Below are 21,736 nucleotides of genomic sequence, written 5' to 3' on the forward strand. Positions count from 1 at the left end.
CCAGGACTTTCTCCTTTGGTATCCATATATTTGTTCTCTACATCTGTGTCTCTATTTTTTCTTGCAAATAAGATCATGTAAACCATTTTTTCTAGATTCCACACATAACCATTAATATATGTTTGTTTTTTCTTTCTGACTTACATCACTCTGTACATCACTCTGTATGATAGTCTATAAATCTACCACATCTCCTCAAATGACACAGTTTTGCTCCTTGCACAATTGAGTAAAGTTTCACTGTATATATGTACCACATCTGCTTTATCCACTCCTCTGCTGATGGATGCTTAGGTTGCTTCCATGTCCTGGCTATTGTAAATAGTGCTGCAATGAGAGGTGCATGTATCTCTTTGAATTATGGTTTTCCCTGGGTATATGCCCAGGGGCAGGATTGTTCAGTTATATGGAAGCTCTATTTTTAGTTTTTTAAGGTACTTCCATCCTGTTTAGTTTTACAGGAATTTCCATTGTGGCCATGTTAATTTACATTCCCATCATCAGTGAAGAGGGCTCCCTTTTCTCCACACGCACTTCAGCATTTATTGCTCACAGATTTTTTTGGTGGTGATCATTCTAACTGGTCTCATCACTTCATGGCAAATAGGTGGGGAAACAGTGGAAACAGTAACAGACTATTTTTGGGCTCCAAAATCCCTGCAGATGGTGACTGCAGCCATAAAATTAAAAGACGCTTGCTCTTTGGAAGAAAAGTTATGACCAACCTAGATAGCATATTAAAAAGCAGAGACATTACTTTGCCAACAAAGGTCCATCTAGTCAAAGCTATGGTTTTTCCAGTAGTCACATATGGATGTGAGAGTTGGACTATAAAGAAAGCTGAGCACCAAAGAATTAATGCTTTTGAACTGTGGTGTTGGAGAAGACTCTTGAGAGTCCCTTGGACTGCAAGGAGATCCAACCAGTCCATCCTAAAGCACATCAGTCCTGGGTGTTCATTGGAATGACTGATGTTGAAGCTGAAACTCCAATACTTTGGCCACCTGATGTGAAGCTGACTCATTTGAAAAGACCCTAATGCTGGGAAAGATTGAGGGCCGAAAGAGAAGGGGACAGCAGAGGATGAGATGGTTGGATGGCATCACCAACTCAATGGACAGGAGTTTGAGTAAACCCCTGGGAGTTGGTGATGGACAGGGAGGCTTGGTGTGCTACAGTCCATGGGGTTGCAGAGTTGGGCAAGACTGAGCAACTGAACTAAACATTCTAAGTAGTGTGAGGTGATACCTCATTGTAGTTTTGATCTGTGTTGCTCTAATAATTAGTGATGTTGAGCATCTTTTCATGTTTGCTGGCCATCTGTATGTCTTCTTTGCAGAAATGTCTAATTATGTCTTCCACCTATTTTTTCAATTGGGTTGTTTTGTTTTTTATATTGAGTTGCCTTTAACAATTTTCTTTTCTTTTCCTGAGTTCTAATTTCATAGCATTGTGGTCCAAAAAGATGCTTGATATGATGTCAATTTTCTTAAATTTACTGAGGCTTGATTTGTGACCCAAGATATGATTTATCCTGGAGAATGGTTTCTGTGCACTTGAGAAGAAAGTGTATTCTGCTGTTTTCAGATGGAATGTCCTATACTATCAATTGAGTCTACATGGTCTAATGTATAATTTAAGGCTTGTATTTCCTTATTAATTTTCTGTCTGGAATGATCTATTCATAATAGGAGTGTTAAAGTTCCTTGCTATCATTGTGTTATTGTGATTTCCCCTTTTATGGCTATTAGCATTTATATCTGAGATGGTCCTCAATTATTTTCTTTTTTTATCTTTACTCTGCTCCATGGCAGTTATTCCAATCATTCCATTTTCCAGCTCACTTATCTGTTCTTCTACTGCAACTTTCCTGCTATTGATTCCTTCCAGTATATTTTTCATTTCAGTTATTGTGTTGTTCATCACTGATAGCTTGTTCTTTAGTTCCTCTAGGTCTTTGTTAAACATTTCTTATTTTTCAGTCCATGCCTCCATTCTGTTTCCAAAATCTTGGATCATCTTTACTAGCACAACTCTGAACTCTATTTCAGGTAGATTGCCTATTTCCTCTTCATTTATTTGGTCTTTTGCGTTTTTACCTTGCTTCTTTATCTGCAACATATTTCTCTATTATCTCATTTTGTCTGACTTACTATGTTTATGGTCTCCCTTCTGCAAGCTACAGGTCATAGTTCCTCTTGGTTCTGTTGTCTGCCCCCTGGTGAGTGAGGTTGGTCCAAAGGCTTAAATAGGCTTCCTTGTGGGAGATACACCTGCCTGCGCTCTGGTAGGTGGAGATGATGCGCAGGGTCACATAAGGTGTGTGGCACTGGAGCTTTCAGGCAGTTGTATAGAGCTGGGTCTTGGTTTTAAGGTGGATACCTCCAGAAGAGCAGCCTCAGATTAATATTCCTTAGGCCAAGTTATTATCTGCTGGTCCAGCATCCTGGACTCAGTACCCCTACCCCAGAGACCCTACCCTGACTCCTGGCTGGGGAATGAAGAGCTCACAGGTCACACAGCATGGCCAGAGAAAATGAAAAAAAGCGGGGTGGGGGGGAGAAAAAAACAGACAAAATATAAGACAAGTAGTAAAACAAAAACAGACAAATAGCAACAATACACCCAAAAAAAGTAAGAAAGAAGACAGACAAACTAAATCCAAGATAAATGATAAAAATAAGACCAAACAGAAACAAACAAGCAGAAAGAAAAGTAAAAAAAAAAAAAAGTCAAAAATAAAAACAATCAGTAAGGACTAAACTAACAAAAATAAAGAATAAAAAATAAAACAAAAACAGAAAGCAATCTAAAAAGAAAAAGGTTAAGTATGATATGTTACTTACAGTATGTTAGATAAATAAAAGTAGAAGAAAATTGGAAGTGAAGGGAGATAGAAAGTATGCATTTGAAGATGGTGTGTGCAGTTTTATATAGGACAGTCTGGAAAGGCCTCAGTAGGAAGAATAATATTTAACTAAAGATCTGAAGGAGGTGAGGATATGTTCTCAAAATTAATTGCACAAATTTATTTCCCTCTATAGGCTAAGATCTTCAGGGTTAAGGACTATACTTAATCATTTTAGTATGCCAGCATCTAGCACAGGAGTTTCTATGTAGAAAGAACTTAGCAAATATCCAGAGAATGAAAAATCTCAGCTACCAAAAAGATCAGTTGTCTTTCAACTACACTTGGCTCTTTATTTCAGAATATTATTGAGGTTGAATATAATGCTGACTTAAATCGGTAGCATACCTAAAACTTCCTACACTCTCATTGTTAAACTATTAAATTTAACAGGGGTATGATTTTCCAAATGTTATATCCTAGGGGTATGATATTTCCAATTCAGAGGTCAGATGAAGAAATGTAAATCCTAAGACAGTTGTGGGACAAATCATAGGCCACTCACAGTATGAACTGATGAATCCTCTAAATCTGTATCTTCACAACACAAAAAGAATGAATCCCTAAGTAAATATACTTGATCAGTTTCTATCTATCCTACTTCTGATTTTGTTCCAGGTCTTAAGCTTATTTAAGTATCCCACAGTATGATTAACATACCACTGATAGGAGCCTAAGCAGTTTCACCTAGAGCTAGCTAACTTATACCTGTGGAAACAGACTAAGTTTAAGTTGTTTTTGCCATCAAACACCTGTCGGCATAATACTTCCTGTCTTAGTAAATCACTGTAGAAAAAGAACTCCCTGAGAGTCAAAAGGAACCTATACAAAAGCAGGTTTCACTTTGGACTTAAAACGGCAGACACCGAACTAGCATGACTGACTCAGTCTGGGAGGACGAAATGGCCAATTTCTTGGTGCAAAATGGGAATAGCATATATGGCTGAGGCCATATTAGGGACAAAATTACTACTACTTATGTGCTGTTACAAATTGCAGATAGAAGACAATTACATGTATTATACTTATCTAGTTTTCATTACAAGGACTAAATGATTTAAGATTACAGGAAAGCTAAACTGAATAAAAAGTACAGGAGAGATACATTAATGAAAAATTTACTTTTTGTTGCTCACTGTTAAAAACCTTTCAGAGACTCATCATAGACTAAGAACTAACTCTGGTTTGTCATTTTGGATAATGTACTTGTGAGTGCATTGATTACTGGTTCTAAAGATACCAATACTAGCATTATGAGTCCTTCGGTGATTCTCCATTACCACCAAGAAAAAGTCCAAACTCCTTAGAATGAGACACAAAGGTCTTTGTGGTCTGGGTCTTCTCTCCCTCTCCACACATTCCAGACCCTCCCAGTCACAGTTCTCTGCAGTTTCCCAAACATGCCATGCTTTCAACACCGACTCTACTTTCTTTACAATGTATTCTTTTTTTTTTTTTTTTTTTTTTGCACAATTTGCTCTCCCTCACCTCCTACCTAAGCAAATTCCTCTAAAATAGTCACCTTCATTTGGAAGCCTTCCTGAATCCCAAGGAACATGCCTCCTGAATTATTAATAGCACTTCTTCCTCTTCTAAATTCTATTACTGCTGAGCTTATCACATTGCACTAAAAAAAAAAATCACTGGACTAAAACTTCTGAGGAAAGTGTCTTATTCATGTTTTAAAAAACACAAAAATACTGAGTTGAATATGTGAATATCAAACAAAAATAACAGAAACTACTGAGTATTGAATGTTTAATAATTGTATTCCTCTATGGTCAGGAAACTGAGGGCAGAGTTGAATTTATATAACTTGTCAAAAATTACAGACCTAAGTGACAAAGACAGGATTTGAACCCAAGCACTCTGATTTCAAAGTTCATGCTCCTCACAACTAACCTATAGATACTTCTTGAATGTATATTTATGTGTTTTCAAGTAAATTAATAAATAGGCATATTTCTCACTATATACTACATATGTTTACTCATGTGTATACATAAAACACTACTGACTTTTAATAATAAACTCTAAACAGCAAAACTAAGTTACATCAGTGAATTAGAAGTTTTTATAAAAGGCCATCTGATATCCTAGAATTTGTCTTCTTTTCCATGAATATATTATAGATTTTATGTATTAAGCTGTGTGTTAAGAAGATATATTTATCATCATGATGAATGACACACATATCACTACCATAAAACTTGGTAAAATTTAAAATTTATGCATAAGGTCTACAATATAAGTTTGCAAAATAAGTTGCTTATGACAATTACCTGAATATGTGTTTTATTTAGAAGAACAAAAATATATGCTTATACATATATTAACCTAATTTTTTCAGTAATATTATTTTACATTCTGAAAAGCTTTCTTTAATTCAATATTTTTTCATGATTTCAAATGTTACTGCACAGTAGAATCCCTTTTGACCAAAAATGTGTCAGTATCATGTGCCACTCCTACAGCAGAAGTTTCAAGACCCCACAGAACTTCAACATGTTCTCTTTTCCTTCTGGCATAACAACTGACAAAGTTCTGGACAGTGACTGCTCTGTCTGCCTAGGTCACAAGGTAAGGGCAATGGCAACATGAAGCAGAGCACCCAGTTATTTCTCACTGTACTTTTAATATGAGTGAGAAATAAATCTGATGTTTCAAAGTCCTCAAGATTTGTTGGTTATTTCTTCAGTTCAGTTCAGTCGCTCAGTCGTGTCTGACTCCTTGCAAGAGTATATATGATAATACAGTTATTTCTTAGCATGGTATAATTTAGCCTATCCTTAATGAAATTTTACAATTAGGTATAATTGTGTATTTAAATAAGTATGTCTATTTCAGAAATTGAATGTGTTAGAGTAAGAACTGGCAGCTCTCTACTTCAGGTACAATGTAAAAATACATCCAAGGTAAAACAGTGATGACTAGTATGGAAAGCATGATGACCAAAGAGAGTGCTTATCACACACTCACACGGAGGATTCATTAAGTATTTTTACTATTAAATTTGTAGAACAAGTTGCTGGATCCACTGCGCTGACACCATGAGGCACATTCATCAGTCTCCAACATGATGATAAATCACTGAATGATATAACAAAAATGTTGATCATTATAGCTTAATAACAAATGTACAACTAAGTCTGTGCTCTCACAAGACATCACGCCAGACACAAATTTCATAGTGGAATGATTATTCAGACTCAGCATCACAGCACTCTGAACTCTAAATTCATGTTTCTAGTTATTGACATAAACATTGAAATAAATCCTGTACTCATCTACAGAAAACAACAAATATGAAATAGATAGTTTGTCAGATACTAAAGAAACCTCCTGGACTAGTTAATTATAAAATCTGAAAGAAATAACCATGTTTCTATTCGATTTTCGGGATTTTCAAACATTAAATGCTGTACTGTGCCGTGTTTAGTCACTCAGTCATGACCGACACTGTGTGACTCCACAGACTGCAGCCTGCCAGGCTTCTCTGTCCCTGGGGATTCTCCAGCAAGAATACTGGAGTGAGTTGCCATGTCCTCCTCCAGGGGATCTTCCCAACGCAGGGTTTCAACCCAGGCCTCCCACATTGCAGGCAGTCTTTACCGTCTGAGCCACCAGGGAAGCCTCAACTATTGAATGAAGTGAAGTGAAAGTCACTCAGTCATGTCCAACTCTGCGACTCTTGAATAGGTTTGTATAATTATTATAAAAGAAGCAAGACATTTTACACAACCATACAATATAATTACTAAAAGATTACATTACAAATGATTTTTATTAAGAAATACATGATAAGAATCTGCAATTGATTCTGAAAACTGTAATATATTTATTGATTCATTGGTTAATGTTAAAGTGGGGGTCAGGGTTAGAAAGTCAAGAATAATTAAAAAACACACTCTAGTGCACAATATACATGAAATTTCATAGTCTTTGAGAATAATTATAAATGGGGAAAATGTTTTATTTTCTAAGCAACTATCACTGAGAAGGTAGACTTAAATTAAGAAAATATGGAACCCACATATGGATTTCTTCCCAGAAAATACTATTTTTATTTTCTCATTTGTTTTATGCTGGAAAATCCTGAAATGCATTTAATGTTTGTTTTAAATTATGTAAAGGCAGAAAGTGAAGAGGAACTCAAAAGCCTCTTGATGAAAGTGAAAGTGGAGAGTGAAAAAGTTGGCTTAAAGCTCAACATTCAGAAAATGAAGATCATGGCATCCGGTCCCATCACTTCATGGGAAATAGATGGGGAAACAGTGGAAACAGTGTCAGACTTTATTTTGGGGGGCTCCAAAATCACTACAGATGGTGACTGCAGCCATGAAATTAAAAGACGCTTACTCCTTGGAAGGAAAGTTATGACCAATCTAGATAGCATATTCAAAAGCAGAGACATTACTTTGCCAACAAAGGTTCCTCTAGTCAAGGCTATGATTTTTCCAGTGGTCATGTACGGATGTGAGAGTTGGACTGTGAAGAAGGCTGAGTGCCGAAGAAACTATGCTTCTTTTGAACTGTGGTGTTGGAGAAGATTCTTCAGAGTCCTTTGGACTGCAAGCAGATCCAACCAGTCCATTGTGAAGGAGATCAGCCCTGGGATTTCTTTGGAAGGAATGATGCTGAAGCAGAAACTCCAGTACTTTGGCCACCTCATGAGAAGAGCTGACTCATTGGAAAAGACCCTGATGCTGGGAAAGATTGAAGGCAGGAGGAGAAGGGGACAACAGAGGATGAGATGGCTGGATGGCAACACCGACTCGATGGACGTGAGTTTGAGTGAACTCTGGGAGTTGGTGATGAACTGGGAGGCCTGGTGTGCTGTGATTCATGGGGTCACAAAGAGTCAGACATGACTAAGCGACTGAACTGAACTGAAAGATCTATCTACAACACAAATTGCATGTGTGGTCTCACTAAATACTATAGTCCTCTCATTTTTTTTTTTTTCACCCATGTCTAAGATGTGTGTGAGCATGTGTGCTAGTCACTCAGTTGTTTCTGACTCTTTGAAACCTCATGGACTGTAGCCTGCCCGGCTTCTCAGTCCATGGAATTCTCCAGGCAAGAATACTAGAGTAGGCAGGCATTCCTTCTCCAGCAGATATACCCAACTCAGGAATCAAAACTAGATCTCCTACATTGCAGGCAGATTGTTTACCATCTCAGCCACCTGGGAAGCCCCAAGTCTAAGAGTAATGTAAGGTAAGAATTCTGCCTTTTTTTTTTTTTTTAATAGTAAAAGTGGTATGTATATAAGCCAGAAAATAAAAGTGAAATTTAGTATAACAGGATCAAGACCATACCCAAGAAAAAGAAATGCAAAAAAGCAAAATAGCTGTCTGAGGAGGCCTTACAAATAGCTGTGAAAAAAGAGAAGTGAAAAGCAAGGGAGAAAAGGAAAGAAATACCCATTTGAATGCAGAGTTCCAAAGAATAGCAAGGAGAGATAAGAAAGCCTTCCTCAGTGATGAATGAAAAGAAATCGAGGAAAATAATAGAATGGGAAAGACTAGAGATCCCTTCTAGAAAATTAGAGATACCAAGGGACCATGTCATGCAAAGATGGGCTCGATAAAGGACAGAAATGGTATGGACATGACAGAAGCAGAAGATATTAAGAAGAGGTGGCAAAAATACACAGAAGAACTGTACAAAAAAGATCTTCACGACCCAGATAATCACGATGGTGTGATCATTCAAACTCAGCTAGAGCCAGACATCCTGGAATGTGAAGTCAAGTGGGCCTTAGAAAGCATCACTACAAACAAAGCTAGTGGAGGTGATGGAATTCCAGTTGAGCTCTTTCAAATCCTGAAAGATGATGCTGTGAAAGTGTTGCACTCAATATGCCAGCAAATTTGGAAAACTCAGCAGTGGCCACAGGACTAGAAAAGGTCAGTTTTCATTCCAGTCTTAAGAATGGCAATGCCAAAGAATGCTCAAACTACTGCACAATTGCACTCATCTCACACGCTAGTAAAGTAATGCTCAAAATTCTCCAAGCCAGGCTTCAGCAATACGTGAACTGCGAACTTCCAGATGTTCAAGCTGGTTTTAGAAAAGGCAGAGGAACCAGAGATCAAATTGCCAACATCTGCTGGATCATCAAAAAAGCAAGAGAGTTCCAGAAAAACATCTATTTCTACTTTATTGACTATGCCAAAGCCTTTGACTGTGTGGATCACAAAAAAACTGTGGAAAATTCTGAAAGAGATGGGAATACCAGACCACCTGACCTGCATCTTAAGAAACCTGTATGCAGGTTAGGAAGCAACAGTTAGAACTGGACATGGGATAACAGACTGGTTCCAAATAGGTAAAGGAGCACGTTAAGGCTGTATATTGTCACCCTGCTTATTTAACTTATATGCAGAGTACATCATGAAAAATGCTGGCTGGAAGAAGCACAAGCTGGAATCAAGATTGCTGGGAGAAATATCAATAACTTCAGACATGCAGATGACACCACCCTTATGGCAGAAAGTGAAGAAGAACTAAAGAGTCTCTTGGTGAAAGTGAAAGAGGAGAGTGAAAAAGTTGGCTTAAAGCTCAACATTCAGAAAACTAAGATCATGGCATCCGGTCCCATCACTTCATGGGAAACAGATGGGGAAACAGTGGAAACAGTAGCTGACTTTATTTTTCTTAGATTCAAAATCACTGCATATGGTGACTGCAGCCATCAAAATGAAAGACGCTTACTCCTTGGAAGGAAAGTTATGACCAACCTAGACAGCATATTAAAAAGCAGAGACATTACTTAGTCAACAAAGGTCTGTCAGATCAAGGCTATGGTTTTTCCAGTGATCATGAATTGATGTGAGAGTTGGACTATAAAGAAGGCTGAGTACAGAAGAATTGATGTTTTTTACTGTGGTGTTGGAGAAGACTCTTGAGAGTCCCTTGGACTGCAAGGAGATTCAACCAGTCCATCCTAAAGGAGATCAGTCCTGGGTGTTCATTGGAAGGACTAATGTTAAAGCTGAAACTCCAATACTTTGGCCACCTGATGCAAAGAGCTGACTCATTTGAAAAGACCCTGATGCTGAGAAAGATTGAGGGCAGGAAGAGAAGGGGGCAACAGAAGGGGACGACAGCCACCGACTCAATGGACAGGGGTTTGAGTAGACTCCAGTAGTTGGTGATGGACAGGGAAGCCTGACATGCTGCAGTTCATGGGGTCACAAAGAGTCAGATACGACTGAGCAACTGAACTGACTGAACTGACTGACTGACTGATGTACTACTAGCAGTTACATTTTCTCCCAAATCATAGTTATTAGTTTGGTGCAAAAGTAATTGCAGTTTTGCATTGTTCAACTCTGCCATTTGATACTGGAAAACATAAATAATATACATCATTTTAATGCATATTTCCTGCTTTTTTTTTTTGCTAATGATTTATTACTTGTCATTTTATATTTATTTTAGACTACGAAAGAGGAGAGTGAAAAAGTTGGCTTAAAGCTCAACATTCAGAAGACGAAGATCATGGCAACCAGTCCCATCACTTCATGGGAAATAGATGGAGAAACAGTGGAAATAGTGTCAGACTTTATTTTTTGGGGCTCCAAAATCACTGCAGATGATGACTGCAGCCATGAAATTAAAAGACGCTTACTCCTTGGAAGGAAAGTTATGACCAACCTAGATAGCATATTCAAAAGCAGAGACATTACTTTGCCAACAAAGGTCCGTCTAGTCAAGGCTATGGTTTTTCCTGTGGTCATGTACGGATGTGAGAGTTGGACTGTGAAGAAGGCTGAGTGCCGAAGAATTGATGCTTTTGAACTGTGGTGTTGGAGAAGACTCTTGAGAGTCCCTTGGACTGCAAGGAGATCCAACTAGTCCATTCCGAAGGAGATCAGCCCTGGGATTTCTTTGGAAGGTGAAACTCCAGTACTTTGGCCACCTCATGCAAAGAGTTGACTCATTGGAAAAGATGCTGATGCTGGGAGGGATTGGGGGCAGGAGGAGAAGGGGACGACAGAGGATGAGATGGCTGGATGGCATCACTTACTCGATGGACGTGAGTCTGAGTGAACTCCGGGAGTTGGTGATGGACAGGGAGGCCTGGCGTGCTGAGATTCATAGGGTAGCAAAGAGTCGGACATGACTGAGCGACTGAACTGAACTGAAAGAAATGATGTTAGACAAAAAGCAAATCTGTGCATATTTTTAATTTCAATTCAAAATGGGTTTAAGGGAGCAAAAACAACTAGCAACTTCAACAACACATTTGGCCCAGGAACTGCTAATCAATGAACAGTGTAGTGCTGGTTCAAGAAGTTTTGCAAGACAAGAGCCTTGAAGATGAGGAGTACAGTGGCCAGCCATCAAGTTGACAACGACTAATTGAGAGGATTATCAAAACTGATCCTCTTATAACTACATGAGAAGTTGCTGAAGAATTCAGTGTCAACCATTTTATGGTTGTGCAACATGTGAAGCAATTTGACATGGTGAAATAGCTTGGTAAGTGGATGTCTCATGCACTGACTGAAAATCAAAAAAATTGTTGTCTTGAAGTGTTGTTGATACTATCTTGAAGTGTCATATTTTCTTATTGTATGCAACAACAAAGAACTATTTCTCAATTGGATTGTGAAGTGTGGTGTAAAATGGATTTTATATGACAACCAGTGATGACCAGCTCAGTGGCTGGATGGTTAAGAAACTCCAAAGCACTTCCCAAAATCAAACTTGCACCCAAGAAATGTCATGGTCACTGTTTGGTGGTCTGCTGCCCATCTGATCCACTATAGCTTTCTGAATCCCGATGAAACCATTACAGCTGAGAAGCATGCTTAGCAAATTGATGAGATCACTGAAAACTGCAACACCTGTAGCCAGCACTGGTCAACAGAAAGGCCCAACTCTTCTCCACGACAACACCCAATCGTACTTTGCACAACCATCACTTCCAAAGTAGAATAGACTGGGCTACAAATTTTGCCTCATCCACCATATTTACCTGACCTCTCACCAACCAACTACCACTTCCAAGCATCTCAGTAACTTTTTGCAGAAAAAATGCTTCAACAACCAGCAGGAGGCAGAAAATGCCTCGAATGCTGAAGCACAGATTTTTGTGCTATAGAAATAAATAAACTTATTTCTCACTGACAAAAATGTGTTGGTTGCAATGGTTCCGATTTTGAATAATAAAGATGTGTTTGCTACTGCTGCTGATGCTAAGTTGCTTCAGTCGTGTCCAACTCTGTGTGACCCCAGAGACGGCAGCCCACCAGGCTCCCCCGTCTCTGAGATTCTCCAGGCAAGAACACTGGAGTGGGTTGCCATTTCCTTCTCCAGTGCATGAAAGTGAAAAGTGAAAGTGAAGTCTCTCAGTCATGTCCGACTCTTAGTGACCCCATGGACTACAGCCCAGCAGGCTCCTCCATCCATGGGATTCTCCAGGCAAGAGTACTGGAGTGGGGTGTCATTGCCTTCTCTGAAGATGTGTTTGAGCCTAGCTATAATGATTTAAAATTAACAGTTCAAAATCACAATTACTTTTTCATCAACCTAATATTTCATTTAACATTACGACACTTAAACTGTTCTTATATTGACTGCATCATGTGTTTCTAGCATGTACACTAATATGCACATCTATCCTTATAGTCATACATTCACAAGATAATTTATTATTGAGTAATTGTTAGCCTCAAAGTAATGAAGCACAGATACATTTTCTGATGATCAACATTTTTTTTAATTGACATTTTAAGTACTAGGTTTGGCAAATGTTTTACAATGCTATTGACTAAATTTGCATTAAAACAAATTATAACACTTCAGTCTTAAAAGCTGTAATATAAAAGAGAAATTTTAAGTAAAATGATTTAAACTATTTTTTAAAACCTCTTGGTTTTTAAGGTAAAATAAACACAACCAACGTTATTTAATACTTGAAATATACGTTATCTAAATAGCTAGAACTCAGAAAAAATAATCATTATATTTTAAAATTAAGTTAATAGATTAAGATATAAACAAAAGTTTTAAAATTTATTCCTATTCTGTTAGTTTCAAAGTTACATCTTTCAGTGGCAGGACCAATAAATTTGATTAAAAGTAGTATTTAAATGGTGCCCCTTACCAAATTCAATTATGTCATCTTTAGAGTATAATTTTGTTCTATAAGGAGGATTCCTACAAATTTTAGAAACATCTAAGAGGGAAATTGGAGAAGGCAATGGCACCCCACTCCAGTACTCTTGCCTGGAAAATCCCATGGATGGAGGAGCCTGGTGGGCTGTAGTCCATGGGGTCACTAAGAGTCGGACACAACTGAACGACTTCACTTTCACTTTTCACTTTCATGCATTGGAGAAGGAAATGGCAACCCACTCCAGTGTTCTTGCTTGGAGAATCCCAGGGATGGGAGAGCCTGGTGGGCTGCCGTCTCTGGGGTCACACAGAGTCGGACACGACTGAAGCGACTTAGCAGCAGCAGCAGCAAGAGGGAAATTTGTGAAACCAAAAATTAGAAACATATTGACATATATGGGGCTTCCCTCATAGTTCAGTTGGTAAAGACTCTGCCTACAATGCACGACACCTGGGTTCAATTCCTGGGTCAGGAAGATCACTTGGAGAAGGAAATAGCTATCTATTCCAGTATACTTGCCTGGAGAATCCCATGGACAGAGGTGTCTGGTGGGCTACTATCCATGGGGTTTCAAAAGTCGGACACGACTTAGTGACCAAACCACTAACATTGGCATATATAAAGATATTACATGAAAATACTCAATGAACAAAAAGATTGTAATGTACAAAAGATTATAAACAATGTACAAAAAGATTACTACTGTAATACCTATTTTGATAAATAAGCCTTGGAAATGATGGCCTCTCTCTTTTTCAGGCTCATGCTCTTACCTTTTCTCTCTCATCTTGCTAACACCAATTTCTAAAGTCCTCAGCTTTGGATCAAAGAGAGGGGAATAGAAAAGTTCTTTCTTGATTGGTGAGAAGCTAGTGTTGGAGAGCTCACAACTTACTAGTCATTTGCAGTGATTCTTTGCTCCTAAGTACTTTCACAAGCTCAACAAGGAAGAAATATTTCCTCTTTCCCCCTACCACTTTAGTTTGGATTTTCTTACCCAAAGCTCCCCCAACAAGGATGAATTCCAGAAAAACATCTGCTTCTGCTTCATTGACTATGTTAAAGCCTTTGACTGGATCACAACAAACTGTAGAAAAATCTTAAAAAGATGAGAGTACCAGATCACCTTACCTACCTCCTGAGAAATCGAACAGACTGGTTCAAAATTGGGAAAGGAGTACATCAAGGCTTGTACATCAAGTATATTGTCACCCTGCTTATTTAACCTATGTACAGAGTACATCATGCAAAATACAAGGCTGAATGAAGCTCTGTGTGGAATCAAGACTGCTGAGGGAAATATCAGTAACCTCAGATATGCAGATGACATCATCCTATTGGCAGAAGCCAAAGAGGAACTAAAGAGCCTCTTGATGAAGGTGAAAGCAGAGAGTGAAAAAGCTGGCCTAAAACTCAATATTCAGTACAAAGATCATGGGAGCTGGTCCCATTGCTGCTGCTGCTGCTGCTGCTGCTGCTGCTAAGTTGCTTCAGTCGTGTCCAACTCTGACCGACCCCATAGACGGCAACCTACCAGGCTCCTCCGTCCCTGGGATTCTCACTGCAGAGGGTGACAGAAGCCATGAGATTAAAAGATGATTGCTCCTTGGAAGAAAAACTATGACAAACCTAGACAGTATATTAAAAGGCAGAGATATCACTTTGCCAACAAAGTTCTGTACAGTCAAAGTTATGATTTTACAGTAGTCACGTACAGATGTGAGAACTGAACCATAAGAATTGATGCTTTCGAACCGTGGTGCTGGAGAAGACTCTGAGCGTCCCTTGGACAGCAAGGAGATGAAACCAGTCAATCCTAAAGGAAATCAACCCTGAATATTCATTGGAAAGACAGATGCTGAAGCTGAAGCTCCAATACTTTGGCCACCTGTTGTGTGTGTATTAGTCACTCAGTCGTGTCCAACTCTGTGACCCCATGGACTGTAGCCCACCAGGCTCCCCTGTCCATGGAATTCTCCAGGCAAGAATACTGGATTGTGTTGCCATTTCCTTCTCCAGGGGATCTTCCTGACCCAGGAATTGAATCCAGGTCTCCTGCACTGCACGCAAGTGCTTTACTGTCCGAGCCACCGGGGAAGCCCGTGATGTGAAGCCCTTGATGGCTGGCCGCCTGATGCGAAGAGCCAACTCATTGCAAAAGACTCTGATGCTGGTAAAGACTGAGGGTAGGAGGACAAGGGGGTGACAAAGATGAGACAGTTGCATGGAATCACTGACACAATGGGCATGAATTTGAGCAAAATCTGAGAGATAGTGAAGGGAAGGGACACAGACAGGGAAGCCTGGTGTGCTGCAATCCTGCTTGGGATTGCAAACAGTCAGACACAACTGAACAACAACCTGAAGTTCCCCTGACAAGGATAAATGCAACATTCTTACTCACTAACTATCCTGTAGTAGCTGCAGCTTCTAGACTAAAATGATGCCACACCAGCTCTTTCCCATAAGTCCTCATCAGGTCTTATGAGGAAAGACTTTTTTTTTTTTTTTTAACTTCAGATCTACTATAAAGTCCAACACAATTATGTCTTGGTCTCTCTCAAGTCAAGGTAATTATTCAGCCTTTTTCTCACATACCTGGTCCTCCAGATCATTCAAACTGATAAACCCAATCTTTGGTTTGTTTAAAAGAACATGCATGGAGAGATTTATGCACACACTCATGCCACTTTGGAGGATGTGGGAATAGAAATCACAGTACACAAGAAACTCTATTTGTAAATTTTCAAATTCCTCCTTAATTTTGGTTAAGTGTTTAAGAATCCTAATACTACTTTTTCCCTTTCTTTTTTTCAAATCAATCATGATAATCTTGTAATTTGGAATGCTGTTTGTCTTGTCTTCAGGTCTCAGCTAATACTTCCATTCCACACACATTCCATTCCAAATGTATTCAATTACATAGATCATACAAAATGAGGTAACTTTCATTTTACAAAACAGATTAAAATGCATTTATAAACCATGTTACTGCATTTTAAAAACAGACCATAAAATTTCCAGCCCATTATTGCCAAGTTTTGTAATCTACATCAGTCTGATGAACAGGATAATTCCCTCTGCACTACTTTGTGATATGTACGTACAGACTGAAGCAAATGGTATTTTTAGAGTGTTTAAAGGAAGCCAAGTCCTTGGACACCTAGCCACTCATTTACTCATGATTCCAAATAAGTGGAAGGGTTAAATACACACACACATCTAACCATATCATTAAAAATAACTCATAATATTAAACAGTCTCCACTGTTATATCCCCTTAAATCAACTGGATAAGCCATTTTTACTTAAGTTCAATTTAATTATGAATATCATAGTTAACAGTGATTGGAAGAAATACAGCTGTAAAGCAGGCATATGGTTTGTACACCTTGTTTGATCTTAGGCTTGCTAATGGAAAGGATCTACTTAATTTTAAAATCCAGTAACACAAACAATATGGAGGCTACACAGTGTAACAGAAAGAGTCCTGTGTTTGAAATGACTATCTAGTCCAGGCCTCTATTCCTATTTTTCATATTATTTAGACTGTCTAATAGATATTACCAAATTATTTTAATAAGAACTTACTTATTTAAGTATGCACACATATGTGCATTCATAGACAACACACAAAACTTCACTTATCTTCTGTTGATAATACATTATCAATAGTGATTGTTTAAAAAAAATATTTAAAATAATAAAACAACAGTATTCTCCAAGATAACTCATAGCCTCAGAAATCAGGTAAGTTTATTTAATCTTTAGATTCTTAGTTATTTTCATCTGTGACATAGGGATAAAATGCCAGTTTTCTTCTTTCCAGAGTTGTTAGGATCTGATGAAATAATTTATGTGAAAATGCTCCATAAAGTGGTATAAACAGATAAGATTATTTTGTCACACTTCTAAACATATACATTTAGACACACAAACCCCAAAATTTAAAAACAAACGTAGTTATTTCATGGGACTTCATCTCTGAAATCTCTTGACTGCTATTAAAGATGCATTAAATTTCAATAGTAACATGCTTTACCATTAAATATCACCACTTAAAGTACTTTATGTAAAGGAATGTTTTGTAAAACTTCTCATTTGGCAGATTCATTGCCCTATTAGCTAAAGACTATAAAAATCATATTTTCATTCTATATTCTTTTAATAAAGAACTTTAAAAAATCAAAAAGATTTAATATTTGCAATTTAGCAGACTGAATATGCCTTTAGTAGGTAGAGGGGTCTGGCATACCAGAAGTTCATCTACAATTTGGAAGGTGATCTTTCTCTTAGAATTCTGAAATGCTATAAAAACTTTATATGGCACTTAATTGCTTCATTCCAAAAATTCAGGGCCTTCTAATAAGACCAGTTTAAAGAAATTCCAAGGCTCCAATTTTACTGTTTAAATGAAATTGGTAAGTTGGATACTTAATTTTAAAATTTCTGATCATAATAAAAATATGAAGCTTAACAATTCCTTTCTAGTCTTACAATATGCAAAAAATAGAAATGAGTACAGCATTTTCCCCCTAGCTTTCTTTCTGTTTCATATAAATTTGAACTGGAAAGCATATTGAACTGATTTAAATTGGAACCCACAGAAGGAAGCTGGCTAAAGACATAGAGGCTAACTCATAGTCTGTGACCAGACTGGTTTGTCTAATGATGTAGTTGTTGTCACAATAAATGACTACATGCGCAGATTTCTGTCTAGTTAGACATTTGGCTTGAAATAAATATTCAGAGAACTGAATCCAAACATCAACTAGGCCAAAAGTTGTCTTAAGCTCTGCCAACATAATGCTAATTCAACTAAAAGTAATATGCCTTTTTGTTCACAACAAATGAGTCTTTGAATCCATTAAACTGAATCTGATGATGATTTCAGGAACATGTCCGATGAGAACATTATCCCACTACAGTAGGTCTGGAACCTAATTTTCCTGTCAAACGCTACTTATTGTACCTACTTTGGTACCCTAGAACTGGAAAGAATGATCCATGAATTGAGATAGGGAATCCTTTGGCTGTATAATTTGAGTTGGGAAAAAAAGGCCTATGTTTAACCACTTTATTTTGTAATACCTATTTTATAACTAGGTGTAGAGATTATGCATTTATCTGAAATTAGCCATAGTCCAGCTTCCTAAGGCTTCATTAAAAGCAAGATAAATCTAATGAAAATAGCAGCATAAGTGAAAACAATTTATATGGGTTTCATTACTGTGTGCCAGTTATCTTGGAATGCTCTCTATTTGTATTTGTAGATTTTTCATCCCATACAGTTAAAAGAGAATGCCAAGTAGAAATATCAGTAAATAAGGAATGTAACACAAATATTTATTTGGAAGAAAAAAACATACCAAGTCAAAGAGGAGACTTTCCAAATTAATTGAAGACTAAAGGGATATACTGGATTGGCCAAAAAGTTTAATCAGGTTTTACCATAAGAAAAGCTGAATGAACTTTTTGGCCAACTCAACAGATGTCAAATCAACTGTATTTAGTTAGAAGACATTGATATACTGTGTATATCATTGATACCTACTGACATTCTGGGACAAAATAAAGAGAAAATACCTTGTTAAATATGCAAATGAATATCTGGTTGAGTAGTAGGACATCAGTATTTTCTAAACCATGTTTCTAATGATTATTTTCCTCTTTGAAATAATAAACTTATTTTCTGTACTGACGTCAAAGATAGATATGGCTATTTAGCAACATGCAACATTTGGAGAATTTCATTTTTCCATTCACCTTATGATATTATTCATGGGACCACAATTCAGTTCAATTGTTCAGTCCTGTCCGACTCTTTGCGATCCCATGAACCGCAGCATGCCAGGTCTCCCACCAACTCCTGGAGTTTACCCAAGCTCATGTCCACTGAGTCAGTGATGCCATCTAACCATCTCATCCTCTGTCATCCCCTTCTCCTCCTACCCTCAATCTTTCCCAGCATCAGGGTGTTTTCAAATGAGTCCGCTCTTTGCATCAGGTGGCCAAAGTACTGGAGTTTCAGCTTCAACATCAGTCCTTCCAATGAACACCCAGGACTGATCTCCTTTAGGATGGACTGGTTGGATCTCCTTGCAGTCCAAGGGACTCTCAAGAGTCTTCTCCAACATGGGACCACAGCAAGCTACAAAATTTGTAGCAAGGAGCCCAGTGAAAATGGAAAATATGGGGTCCCTTATTCAAATGAATAATTTCAGATGGTGACAACAAAGCATGGGGCCCTTCTAAGCACAGGGACCTGTGTAACTTCCTACGTAAGATTGCAAACTCACAAAGCCAACCACATATGAGCCCATTCCTAAAACTTTCCATTAACTTACACTGTATTGCTAATAGAATTGCAAAATACATGGAGGGTCATTACTAAAGCATCATTCCTTGCCAGTTCAATCAATGGAAAGTAACTCTCCTACTGGGTCCACCCATACTTATTTATCTGCCACATTAAATATGGACAGGCTGTTGAAAACATGGCAGCGAGGACAAGAATTGGGGGAATTAAGACACATATCAAGCTCTCCATTTTCCTGCCTTTGATAGAAATGCACAATAATTTACTGTTTGCAACATCCCTTCATTCTTTTCCTAAATAGCTCTGGCTCACACTGGTGAATATTTGTGAAAAGATGCCATCCTTCAGAAAATGGTTTAGAAATATTTGCTCAGTTTCAGGATTTCTTCTTCTTACATTCAAAAAGACAACAAGTATCTATAATATATGAATTAAAACTCTTGAACTTCAAACTGCCTTGCTCCTGAATCATTTAACCTTGTATAACGTATTCACATAGAATATGACTAAAACCTTTAAAACTCCAATAAGATTAAATTAAGTAATCTATATATATGAACTCTGTGAAATACTCAGGTTCAACTCTTATACCATTATTAGCAATGCAGTATATTACTGATATGTAGATGAAGTCTGGGGTCACTACAGAAATCAAGCAAGGAAATTCCTTCTTCAATGCAGTCTACAGGCATACCTCACATATAATGATTCCTTAACATTTCACTTATTGACAGATTTTTTTCCCCCACAGTGTTTCAAAGCTTGACTAATTCACAAGATTATATCAGCATATTTAAAACCTTAATCATATCAAGTCCAACTTTATTTGGTAAATGAAGATGTTTTCTACTTTCTTCCAAACTCTCATTGGTAAGTCCTTTGATAAGATAGTCTCATAAATTGATTTCTTAGAAAAAATATATATCCAAGAAAAAGTACATTAACTAAAGAAGGGGAATAAAGATTTATACTTTAAAAGAAATTTTCAAAAATTAGCATCTGAAATAGAAAGATCAGGAGATGGATCTTCCTCATTATTTAAATTATAGTATTGGTCCAATTTAAAAATTTATTGGAGGTGTATCTTACATATCTCTATTTAGAAAAAAAGGTTAGATAAGTATTTTTTAAAGGATTTTATTCCATACTTTTTTAATCATAAGAATTTGTGAAAGATATAACAATACTTTTCCATTTCTTGAAAGAAAAAAATTAAGATTGTTTATTTCTTCTCTCTACACTGTCTTAAATTAACAAAACAGGAATTCAATAAATAAAGGAAATCAGAAAGAGATGAAGCAAACAATGGCAATCTGAAGTTAATAATTAATTGGGTAGCCATAGCTTAGCTATATTAAAATAATAATAGTTCTCAATAAAAACTCTATATGTTTGAAACCTGATGATTTCATCAGTCAGAACTCATTTATTATAATGGCTCTTTCCTGAGGGATACTCGTCCTCAAAAGTATTATAAAGTATATAAAAGGGATATACTTTAATTTAAATTGGCACTTTTGTGAAAAAATCTGAGAAAACATATTGCAAGCTACCACCACCTTAATATCAAATATAGTATCAATGGTATATGAAAAAATGCTTAAGTTGTCAAATTTTTTCCTGGAAAGTTCCATTCTAATTTAATCAATTAACATTTTATGGTATTTTCCAAATTCATTAATTATAGTACAATGCCTAAATTGTTTGGAGTACTTTAGAGCATAACTTAGAGTAGTCCAGATCAGTGGATTCTCTACCAGCCAAGAGTCTAAATTTTTCATACTAGCTTCACATAATAGTAATTTCCTATCAATAGTCTGCCTTTGGTAACAAAATAAAATTGAATCCTACATAAAAATAAAAGCTTTGGCTCCCTTTAACTGTTAAAGAAAATAAACAAAAAAATTACATTAATGAAGAAGAGAAAGACTCAAACATTTTTTTCCAAACTACTAAATAACTTGAGAAATGCACCTTTAAATTTAATTGTGCCTCCCTTATATTGCTAATAATAAATCTAATTGTAAATATTATCTTTTTTAAGGAATATAAATGATTTGCCACACAAACTTCAAGTAACAAACTATCAAGAGTAGGCTTTATGCAAGGTAAGCATTACCTGGTCAATTAGTGTTTCTGACATTTATTAGCCTCAAATTGGCTCCACAATAGATTTACAGAGTTCAGTTTATTATAATTAAATTTATAAAATATTGAATTTCAGTGCAAACAGGAAAGATTTAAGAAAGCAGAAGTTCTTGCTGCTGCTGCTAAGTCATTTCAGTCGTGTCCGACTCTGTGTGACCCCATAGACGGCAGCCCACCAGGCTCCCCTGTCCCTGGGATTCTCCAGGCAAGAACACCGGAGTGGGTT

The 21,736-nt window shown here is 37.2% G+C and overlaps 1 protein-coding gene across 6 annotated transcripts in view; it reads right to left on the reverse strand.

The window, feature by feature from the left end:
* ERBB4 (erb-b2 receptor tyrosine kinase 4) overlaps nt 1-21,736 on the reverse strand; it is a 1,290,018-nt gene that overhangs the window by 1,134,738 nt on the left and 133,544 nt on the right. The gene's annotated exons all lie outside the window — the stretch shown is intronic.

The sequence above is a fragment of the Bos taurus genome, chromosome 2, assembly GCF_002263795.3.
Source record: "Bos taurus isolate L1 Dominette 01449 registration number 42190680 breed Hereford chromosome 2, ARS-UCD2.0, whole genome shotgun sequence".
Classification (NCBI taxonomy): domain Eukaryota; kingdom Metazoa; phylum Chordata; class Mammalia; order Artiodactyla; family Bovidae; genus Bos; species Bos taurus.